The following is a 12,636-nucleotide window of genomic DNA, read 5'->3' as shown; positions in this document are numbered from 1 at the left end:
TCCTATGGTCGTATGTGGAAGTCAGGACCGTCTTTGTAGTATCTAATACCGCTCTAATCAAACGTTCCAATATTTAAATTTGCTTCCCTAGCCAAAGAAATAACTGTAAGAATAACTACTAAGCCTATAGATCTTTATTAGCAAGGATATTAATAGAGATTACTATATATAAGTTAAGTACTATAATAAGCATAGGATAAGAATAAGTGTTATAGACTAGCCTTGAAGGGGGATACAATAAGCGTTAAAAATAGTATTTACTATCTTAAAGGAGAGGTAAGCCCTCTACAACTTTTTATAGGTGTGTAGCGTGTTTGCTATTATAGACTAGCCTTAAGGGAGAATACAATAAGCGTTAATAATAGTATTTAGTATCTTAAAGGAGAGGTAAGCCCTCTACGCCTTTTTATAGGTGTGTAGTGTGTTTGCTTAGTAGTAGTATTAGACTTAGTCTATCTTGTGTTAGACCTAGGCTTAGGTATAAGCCTAAGCCCTTTATATACCTCTAACCTTCCCCTATAAACTATTATAAAATTATCTTTCTAGGGGCCTAGGGTTATATCTTTATCTTCTATAATCTATATTAGGCTTTATTACTATATATTCTTAGGTTTTATTATTATATCTTTATATTCCTTCCTAATTTATAACAGGCCTATATATTAAGTAGTACACGTGTATAGTATCTATATACTTATTTTAGCACCCTACTATAAAAGTTCTAATATAGCTATCCCTCCTACTATAAATTTCCTAAACTCACTTTGTTACACAGCAGATTTTCCTAGCTAATTAGTCTTATCTCTACTCTTTTTCTATTAATCTAGCCTATATAGCCTCTATTATATCTCTATCTACTACTACTAGTGCTAGTAGTAGGGATCTACTATAAGGTAGTTAGACCCTATACTAGGCCTACTAAGATAAGGTATATACTTCTAATCTTCTCCCTATATTTCCTATACTAACTTTTACTTAGTATATATCTCCCTAAATATAGTTACTTAGTAGCTTTATTATTTCTAGTAACTTAGATAATAAGGAATATAATAGTAGCTTTATAAAGCTACTTCCCTATAATTAGTATATTAACTAGCTTTATCTCTTTAGTAAGTATAACTATTAGGAAGGTAGTAGTAAGTTTCTCTTAATTTTTATTTTCTTTATAGCAAGTTCTAACTATATCTAGGGCGCTTATATAAGTCCTACTATTATAGCTATAAGACTTATACTTAATTAGAAGCTATCCTTACTAATAATCTTAATATTTACTAAGCCTTCTATAACTAGCTTTAGTTTTATTATAGTTACTAGAAGGATTACCTATATATTATAAAGAAGGGGACCCTTAGTACTTTTATAGGGAAACCTACTAAAGGCACCTATTACTAGTTTATACTATAGTTCTACTAGCTTTACTATTATTTTAAGGATCTTATATTAAGGGCTTGGTTTAACTAATAATACTATTACTCTACTTGCCCCTACTATCTACTTACGCGCCTATAATTAGTATTAGCTTAGTACTATTATTCTATCTACTACTAGTACTCTAGTATTTCTACTTTAGTCTACTATTACGCCTTTATATAATAGTTATAATAATAATAATATTATATAGCTTACTACTACTACTAGTATTACCTTCTAGTATATTAACTAGTATATAAATAAGAGCTAGGCCTAAACTAACCTTTATATTAATAAGCTTAAGAGTACTACTAAGCGCACTACCTATAGTATTAAGACTCTTATTATTAGTATTAATTTTCCCTTGTTCCCTTTATATCTATTCTAATATTTACTTTCTTTAGGCCTAGGGTGCTACGTATTAGTAAACTATTAAAGCACTACTATCCTACTACTACTACTACTACTACTACTACTTATACTTATTAACTAAGTCTTCCCCTACCTACACTACGTGTAAGTATTACTACTATTACTAAGAGATATAGAGGCGTCTAAATAATATAAATAATAGTTTAGGGGGGGCTAGGGAGAGGTTAGTTATAGATAGTAATAGTATAGACACTACTACCTAATTATTAGCTATATTATAAAACTTTAGTAGTAGGGCACTTACTTAGAGTATTATAAGCATAAATAAAAGATATCTCTAATACTATTCTACTTCTTAATTATAATAAAGGTCTAAGTTATTATTCTAGTTTTTTTCTACCCTTACTTCCTAGCTTTTATATATATTAGGCTATTATTATATATAATATCCCTATACTATTCCTTAAACCTATCTAGAGCCTTAGTATCCTATATAACCTCTAGTAGGTGCTATATTAGATTAATATACCCCTTCTATTTTACTAGCACTTAATACTTTCCTTTTCCTCTTATATTCTTTATATAAAGGATCTCTTCTACTTCCTATTTATCTAGTATTATATCTTTATTTTCTAGAGTAACTATTAGGCCTAGTTATAAGTCATAAAGCTTCTAGCTTAGTAGTAGGTTATTAGTAGCTCTCTCTAGTAGATCTATATATATAGTCTTATATAAGTTCCCTAGTAAGTCTAATACTACTATAAGTAGAGTAGGGACTTCTATTACTTTATACTTTACCTATAGCTAGTTAAACCTTTTACTTAGTTAGTTTATCTTTATATTACGTATTATAAACTAAACTATATTACCTTTTAGGAACTTTTTAGCTAGGCATTAGGACTAGTTTATTACTTCCTATTATTATTACTATTAGAATATAATAGTAGCTTACACTAGCTCTATACCCCTCTATAGGTATAATAAGAACGCTATAGCCTCTCTATAAGGATTCTTAGGCTTTACTTGTAACAATAAGGCAGAATTGCCTGCCCATTGTTCCATGCCAAGTCAGGCCCAATAAAGGCCCAACTTACTTATGTATATAGAGAACAGCTCGCCTATAGTTAGGATAGGCATGTTCTTCTTGTCCTTTTGTACAAGACCTATAGGTGTAGGAATCTTATCCTTTTCTATACAGACGCGCACTCCTATATACCTTTAAGTTATATAGGATACCTTTTAGATGCCCTACCTACCTAAGTTATTATATTATAAGAAGAATATTATCCTAGCTAGTAATAGTATTTAAGAATATTGCATTTGTTATTATTTTAAGCTACTAATTTAGTTCTAGTAGTTACCTAACCCTATAACTCTATAGTTAGAATAGCTATTAGAACTTCTAACAACCAAAGCCTATAGGCTTAGACTTCTAGACCTATAGGTAGTGCTAGATTACCTTTAGAAAAATCGCGTTAGATTGCGTTAAGGTAGAGACCTAGAGACTACTAAAAGCCTAGAGGAATTAGAGGCAAAGCTAATATCCTCCTATAACTAACCCCCCCTAAAAAGAAAAGATTTGTTATTCTTATTAACTACAAAATATTAGATAAAGGTAAAGGAAGGGCATCTAGTTTAGCCACTTTTAAAAGCCTATTTACTAATAGAAAGAAATTAGATAAGGAAGACTTAATTAACAACGCCCTCCTTAAAGGACCTGCTTCCTATCTATCTCTTAAGGTACCTTGTGCTCCTAGGAAATCTTAAAGCAACACCTCCCTTAAAGATAAATATATATTAACCCTATCTAAAAAGGAGAGGTTAAAGGAATAAGTTAAGCAACTTACTAATTAGTTATATAACACCTCCCTCTATAAGGAGATATAGAGTACTACCTAACCTAGCTAGTCTTTAGCTTCTATATTAAACCCTATAGTATATACTATAAAAGCTAAGAGATAATCTAAAAAGACGCTAAATATCTCTATACTTAGTAATAGTACTAATCCTACTTTTAGATAATAGCAAGCATCTATCTAGGATAGGCTAGAAATTAACGCTAATTACTACCCCTCTTCTAGAGCTTAGATGGCGTTAGTCTAGGGACACTGCTTAGGACTAGCAAGAGAATACTTAGAGCCACATTACCTATCTAATTCCCTAAGTCTTTAATTCTAAAAAGCTAAGGAAATAATTACCCTCCTTTAAACTTACTTTATTACTAGAAATAAGATAGCTAAGAGTTAGACTGTATTTAACTGCCTATATATAACTAATATAGAGATATTCCCTATTTTTAAGTTATAATTCTAGAGTCTTGCTATTAGAGGAGAAGTACCCTAATTAGAGTAGTATTACTAACTCTAGATAAAGATCACACCTTCCCTAAGGATGCTAAACCTTGCTTTCTAATAGAATTAGCACAATAATTTTAAGACTATAGTAGATTATCTTACTACTTTTAATATAGAACGCTGCCTATACCCTACCTTATCTACTCTTACCTAGACTACTCTATTATCTAGAAAAGGACTAACCCCCTTCTAACACTCTAGAAATTAGTCCTATTTAGACGCTAATTAGAAACCCTATAATAGACCTTTAATAGCTAAACCTTATATGCCCTACTTATAATAATAAGGCACTATCCCTTAAAATAATTAACCCCTATCTACTACACTAGCTACTCCTAGCGCTACTATAATAGGAACCCTAGTAACTTGCTATAATTATAGAAAGCCTAGGCACTTCTCTAGTAACTACCCTAAACCCCCTAGGATTTAGGCTATAGATATAGAATAGGTTATTAAGAATTCTAAGGAAGAAGATACCACTAAATTAACTAATTTAGATAGCTATTAGACAGGAAATAACAACGCCTAGAAGGATCCTTCTTCCTAGGCCTAACTTAATATAACCTGTTAAACCTTTCCTTAACTAAATTATTTATTAGTTCCTATTTGCTTGTATATATAACCCTGTGCCTTAATAGATCTAGTGTTTGCCTAAACGCTTTAGTAGATACTAGGGCCTAAGGTTACTTATTTCTTAATTTAAAAATTGCTTATAATATCTCTTCTACGCTTAGGGTACCTATCTAAAAGTTACTATACAAGCTTACTATTAAAGGGTTCTAGGACTAGATTACCTCCCTAGTTGCCTACTATATTTAGCTTTATATAATAGTTAGTAGCTAAAAGGTTTATAACTGCCCCTTTATAATAGTAGACTTAGGTTCTTAGGATTATATTATTAGATAACACTAGCTAAAACAGTTCTAAATCCTAATTAATATAGATAAATCTTAACTAATCTAGCTAGAGAAATATCCTCTAACCTACAACCCCGCACCTCCTATTCTAGTACGACTCTACTAGCAAGTGCTGTCTACTCTAGTTACCTATAATATCTTGCAAAGAGACGCCCTTTAGGATTAAGAGGAGAACTAGAACTAAAATAGTCCTAGTTTAATTAATAGGATACGTAGTATACTTAAAATTCTAGCTACTTATAGGGCTGCTACTAAACCTATTATACCACCTACCCTAGTCTAATTACTAACTGTTACCCTACCCGCAAAATTTTAAATTGCTACTATTTCTACTAATGCTTTCTATTTTAATATAAAAAAATCTTCTAATAAATTCTTTACTACTAGCCTGTATAAGATTAAGCGTAGGATCTAAACCCTATCTAAATAGGATACTCTTAACTACTGCTTATTAGATAAGAAGCTCCTATCTAACTATAACTCCTATTAGGACGTCTTTAATAAGGCTAAGGCTAACAAACTTCTAATCTACTAGCCTTATAACTACAAGATAGTCCTAAACAAACCCCTTTTAAACTACTAGAGTCCCCTCTATCGTTAAAATACTAAGGAACTCTAGGCTACTAAGGAATATGTACAAGAGCACCTACAGAAAGGTTTTATTAAGACTAGTTAGAGCCTATTTGCCTCTCCTATCCTATGCGTTAAGAAGCTAAATAGAGGCCTTAGGATCTATATAGATTACTATAAGCTTAACAGCTTAACACAAAAGGACGCGTATCTAATACCCTACATAGATAATCTATTATCCTAGCTAGCTAACGCAAAAATCTTTACTAAGCTAGATATTTATACTGCCTTTAATAAGATCTAAATAGACCCTAACTTAGAGGAGTACACTACTTTCTGCACTAGGTATAGTACCTATAAATACAAAGTCCTACTATTTAGGCTATATAACAGACCTACAACCTATTAGCGCTATATAAATAATATACTAATAGATTATTTAGACAACTTCTATATCACCTATCTAGATAATATCCTTATCTACTCTAAAAACCTTGCTACTTATAAGGACTATATTTAAAAAGTCCTTAAGCGTCTTTATTCTGCTAGATTATAGGCTAATATTAAGAAAAGCAAATTCTATATAACTTGTACCTGTTACCTTAGATATATCCTTACTAATAAAGGCTTAGAGGTAGACCCTAACAAAGTTAAAGTACTCTAAAACTAGTCCGCTCCTAAGATAATAACTAGAGTAAAGTCCTTCCTAGGATTTACTAGATTCTACTAGCAATTTGTAGAAAACTTCTCTAAGATAGCTAAGCCCTTAACTACTCTCTAGAGTCCTGCTACCCTATTTGTATAGACTTTAGAATGCTAACAAGCCTTTAACTAGCTTAGGAATGCCCTGCTAGTAATCCTAAGCTTAGCTTACTTCTATCCTAAGTACCCTCTAAAACTAGAGATAGACGCCTCTAATAGAGTTATTGTAGCTGTCCTCTTATAGGAGCATCCTAATAGGAAATAGTACCTTATATCCTTCTTTAGTTAGACCCTTACTAGTTCTAAACTTAACTAGGAAATCTATAATAAAGAATTATTTATAATAATCTGCGCCTTTAAGAAATAGCATGCTAACCTAATAAGTACTTAGCACCTTATTAGAGTATACATAGACTATAGAGCACTAGAGTACTTTATATCTACTAAAGTCCTTAGTGCTAGGCAAGCTAGATAGCTAGAGGTTATAAGTCCTTTTAACTTCTAAATTAAGTATACTCCTAGATCTCACAACGCCTAAGCTAATATCCTAAGTAGAAGGGAATAGGATATAATTAACCTTAAGACTACTTAGAGGGATAATTATTCACAAGTAATAATCGCCCTAGATAGGTTACACCCCTAAATTAACTCTAACTTAGCGCAAGACTACCTAGCTAAGCGTTTCTTACTAATCCTTACTTTAATTATAGTAGTTTAGAACCCTATAACTCTTAGATCCTTAGAACTTATTAAAACTCTTCTCTAAGAAAATAGGTCCTTATTCCTAATAGAAAGATTAGAGTTGCCTAAGCACTATTAGATAGAAAACAGACTCCTTCTCTACTAGGATTAGCTTTACGTGCCTGCTAGATTAGTCCTATGTACTAGACTAATTCGTGAGGCTTATAATTAAGTATCTACTACCTACCTATCTACTACTAAAACCTATTAGATTCTAGCCTAACATTACTACTAGAAAGGTATAGAGACTACCTATAAACGCTATATTTAGAACTGTATCCTATACAGGAGAGGGCACCTAAGATAGCACTAACTCCCTAGCATACTCTACCCCCTTCCTATCCCTAGTCTACTAATATAGCACCTGTGCATTAATTTTAAGGATTTTCCCTAGGATTAACGTGGTTATAATTAGATTATAGTTATTATTAATTGCCTATTAAAGCAAGCTATTACTATCCCTTACTATAAAACTATAGACGCCTAAGGTATAGCTACCTTATTTATTTAGTAGGTATACTAATTTAGACATACTCTAGATACTATTATTTCTAATTAAGGCCCTTAGTTTATATCTAGTTTCTAGTCTAAGTTCTATTAGATTATAGGCACTAAAGTTAAGCTCTCTACTACCTACTATAAATAAACTAATAGACAAACTAAGATTATAAATAAGTATATTAATTAGAGACTAAGGCCTTTTGTATCCTATTACTAAGATAACTAGAGCGACCTACTACCTATAATAGACTATGCCTAAAGTACTCTTCTATATTTATCTATTAGCATAGCTCTATATTAGCTCCTCTTTAGTTCCTTACTAAAGTAAAGTTAGTATTAGAAACTAGAAAAGACCCTATCTACTATACTAGAGAAACTAAACCACAAGGACGCCTTATCCCTTACTACTTAGATACATAATGCCTAGAAGATTGCTAAAGAAAATATAGAAAGAGCTTAAGACTAAATGCGCTCTGCTACTAATCGCCACTACTATCTAGTTAACTAGAAGGTTAGTAACTATATTTATCTATCTACCACTAATCTTGCTATTTTATAACCTAGCTAAAAACTATCTAAATAATAGGAAGGTCCCTTTAAGGTATTAGAATAAGTAGGAAACGCGTATCGCCTCTAATTACTACCTAGTTCTAAGATCTATAACGTTTTCTCTCCTAATATACTATACAAAGATCCCTAAGACCTGTTACCTAGATAAGAGGCTCTAAAACCCCTTAGTACCCCTATACAAGGTGTAGAGGAATAGGAGGTAGAAGAAATCCTAGCTAGTAAATTATATTAATCTAAGCTAAAATATAAGGTTAAGTAGGTTAGACACAATCCTAATCCTGTTTAGTATCCTACCTCTAACTTTATAGGTGCTCCCTATAAATTATAGGCATTCTACTAATAGTATCTAAATTAGCTAGGTCCCCTACGTAGCTTACTAAAATAGATTTAAGCATAGGAAAAAGGTAGAGAGGATCTAATATTACTTTACAATAATTATACCTAATATTAGAACTAATTTATATCCTATTTAGCTATATATTATCTATTAACTACTATCTATTACTATTATTCTTGTCGCTATTTATTATTATATCCTATTTAGAACCTTTAAGGTTCCTAGGACACTACCCCTAGGAAACCTCTTTATTCTATATCTATCTCTCTATTAGAACCTAGTTTAGACTCTGTATTAGCTAAGATAGCGCCTAGACTATCCTTCTTCGCTAGCTTCTAGATAACTAGTGCAGCAGGGATTAGAGCAGGTGCAGGAGCAGGGACAGGAGCTAGGACTAATTTAGACTCTTTCTTGTAGAATGCTTTTATCTTAGCCTATACTAAGAAAGTTGCCTCCTAATTTAGTACTAATTCCTCCTTAAGTTTGTTTATAGCCTTTGTTAAGCCCCTAACTACTAAGACTATCTTATAGATACTATTCTAAAGCTAACGTAAATTAGATATAGTAGTATAATAGGTAGCTATAAGGATTTTAGTAGCCTCTATACCCTTAGTCTAAGTATTAGTAATAGTAACGCACTTAGCTAGGTTTTAGGTAGTTTCTTAAACAGTAGCCTTAAACTGCTTAATATCCTTCTAATAGGCAACCACAGCTTCCTTATCCTTATCCCCTTTAGCAGGGTTTCTAATTAGGCTGTAGTATTCTTCTAGAGCACCCCTAAGGGCAGAGTACTCTTAGCTAACAAAAGAAGGAATCTACTAGGATTAGTAAAGGAACCCTATTAGACTTAGATACTTACTAGATTGCAATACTTATTCTAGGAGATACAGTACTAGCACTTCTTAGAATTCTTTAACTTAAAATTAAAATTATTAAACCTGCCCCTAGCTAGAGCCCTAACTACTCTTATATAGAGAGCGCGATAAGCAACAGGGAGGACTTCTAGTAGTACTAGTACTAGCATAGCTAAAGGTTCTAATTTAGATTAGCAACTATTTAATTATATAGTGTTGCAGGAGGGATATTAACTAGATCACGGAGCATCTTAATCCCAATCAATCCTAATCAATCCTGGTCAATACCCCTATATGACCCACTATCTAATCAACTGCTAGCTCACTGCCAAGTGCCTAACAAAAAGCAGGAGCTCTAGTAAGGAAGGTTTACTAATTATTCACCTTCTAGTAAGGGTAGCTAAAGCTCTATATATATAAGTACAATCGTAGTAGATACAATCTAATAATCTATCTCCTAAATTATTCCTAACCTTAGTAATCTAAAATTTAACAGTTATAAGCCTAGTTCGCGCTTTACCTTATTAAAAGATCGTCCTATCTATTTAAGCGTATTGTTTAACTTGGACACTAAGCTAGCAAGCTTCACTCTTTATACTATTTCTTAAGCAAAAGCTTACTTATTACTCTTCTACTATAAGCAACTAAATCCTAAAGGGGGATATCCTACTTACTAGATTAACCAACTAGCCCACCTAGTACATTCAATTTAGATACTATGCCCTAACTAAAGGGATCTAGGCAGAGGTAGACCCTAAGGCTCTAGATACTAAAAACCACTTTAAGAATAAACCTATTAAGCCTAACATGCCAACAGATATTACGCTATCTAACATAATAAGCGAGCAGTATAAACTCTAAATAGCTTAGTATAGAGCACGCTTATTAGATTAGGCATTAAAGTTATTAGTAATCTAGAACCTCTTTACATAGGTTAACAATATAGTAGATTAAGGGATCCTTACTATAGCCTATATAGAGCTTGTTAATTAAGGAAGAGTAACCCTCTAAGCACTAATCTAAGTGCTCTGCAATAACCTAGCGCTAACTAACTTAAGCGCTGTAACACTAGCGAGATTGTAGTACAAAGCTTATCTTGCTAAGGCAAAGATAAGTAGCTAAGATACTAATTACTAGTAGAAGGAGTAGACAATTCTATATGCGCAAGCTAAGGTATACAACATACCTAATATTAAAGGATAGCTTATAGTACAGGATTATCTTAAAGCTCTATCTACTAGGATCTTACTAGATTAGGGTTAAAACATATTTTAAAGGATTATTAAAAAGTTAGTAATAGGAGAGGTAACTTATAACCTCCTATAGGTTGCCAAGATCTATTTATTACTGCTCTAAGAGAACAACATAAGATCAAGCTCTAAGGGTCCTAGAGTGTTTGCAACAATAGGAGCTCCACCTTCTAACTAACCTAAGAAGGAGTCTTTATGCCTATATAGTAGATCTTACCTATAGAAACCTCCTAAATGCAAAAACGTTATTAAAGCTTAGACTAATATAGGTAATAAGCTTACTACTACTTAATAATTAGAGATTAAGAAAAAGATTAATAGGAACCTAAAATTTAAAGAGTTAAGAAAAGCTCTAATTAAGTCCTATCCTATAGATTAAGATTATGGTAGTAAGGCAAGCGCGATCACCTATCTAGGTAGTATCTAGGTAGCACTAATTAACCCTATGTTAATAGCGGAGAAAACAAATAGGATCTATTTAACTATAGACTTTAAAGCTTACGCTCTATTAAAGAGCACTATCTTTAATAATAGGGGTGCAGTGCACCTAGTTAATAATATAAGCTACCTAGAAGAAAGCTTGTTTAGATTAGTTAAATATAAGACAGTTAAAGTAGGAACTTAAGCTTTTCTAATCTTAGGTAGAGGGACTAAAGTAATCCCTAATGCTCTTAATAGACTAAGAGGTCTAAAAACAGAAGATTTGGTGCTTACTAATATAGTATTAGTAGAAGGTTTTTATGTAAATATTATATTAGAAGCTTAATTGCTTAAAGTAGGAGTTTAGTTCCTTAGGCTAGATGCCACCTTGTGGTTTAGATTATTAGAAAAGAGCGTTGTATTAGCTAAGTTACTGCGCAAGTTTAACTTAACTTTCCTAGAATACAAGCCCTCTCCTCCTTATCTAATAATCTAAAGCATAGTGCCTAAACAACCCTAGCGATCCTAGATAACTTACCTAAGACACAATAGTAAGGAGCTTTAGCACTAATAATTAGGCTATTTAGGACCTAAGGCGCTTAAAGCTCTAGTTAAGTTAGCTATAAACGTTAGGATTAAAGGAACTCCTAGGAGCAAATGCGAGCACTACGCTATTACACATGCCTAACAGGTTATATTAAGACAACTAAGGGAAAGATTACTATGTCTATACTACTAGGTATTATAGGATCTATTTAACATGCTAAGAGGTATAGCTTATAAGTAATAGATCTTAGTATTAAAGTGCAACTACTTAGGAAAGCTTTATACCTATCTACTATAAGCCAAAAACCTTAATAAGATTATACAGGTGTTTAAAAATTTTAAGAGCCTAATACTTAACTAATATAAGCTTAGCATAGTTAAGATTATACAAGATAACAACGTTGCAACACTCCTATAGCGTGGCAAATCTCGCTTTTAGATCTAGGTAGCTAATAATAGTATTAAAATTAAGAGCTTACCTGTATATACCTATAAACCTAATAGAGGAGTAGAAAGAGTAGGGCAGGAGATTATAACAAAATTAATTAAAATAAGGATTAGTGCTAACCTACTAACAAAGCTCTAGCCTAAAATTATTAAAGTAGTAACTTAGCTCTATAATATAAGCCTGTCCTATGCTTATAATATAATATTACCTAATAAAGTGCTAGATTGTTAGTTTACTAGATACTTTAGGTAGTAGCAACTAGAGCAGATAAGGGAGGCAACTACTAATCTCCGCCCTGATTAGAGCGGAATATACGCCTATAGCTATTAAGCTTACCCCCTTAACTAAGATTAAGTAGCTGGGCGTTACAAGAGGGTTTTTAAGGTGAACCCTTAGGGCTATATTAGATATCTAGTAAGATATAGAGCATCTAATATATATAGGATATAGATCCCCTTACTTAATTAGATTATTATAACGCGGAACGTTACCTTTAATAAGGATCTTTTCTATAAAGAGAAAGATCTAGAGCAGCTTTAATAGTTAGAGGCTTAAAAGATAGTTAATATTATTAGCAAAGATAAGATCTATAATATAGGAGAAGCATATAAAGAGCTTAATATCTTTAATTAGCTTTGTATTGC

This window comes from Plenodomus lingam (assembly GCF_022343315.1).
Source record: "Plenodomus lingam strain CAN1 chromosome Unknown contig_19, whole genome shotgun sequence".
In the NCBI taxonomy this organism is placed as follows: Eukaryota; Fungi; Ascomycota; class Dothideomycetes; order Pleosporales; family Leptosphaeriaceae; genus Plenodomus; species Plenodomus lingam.
This window is presented reverse-complemented; position numbering follows the sequence as displayed.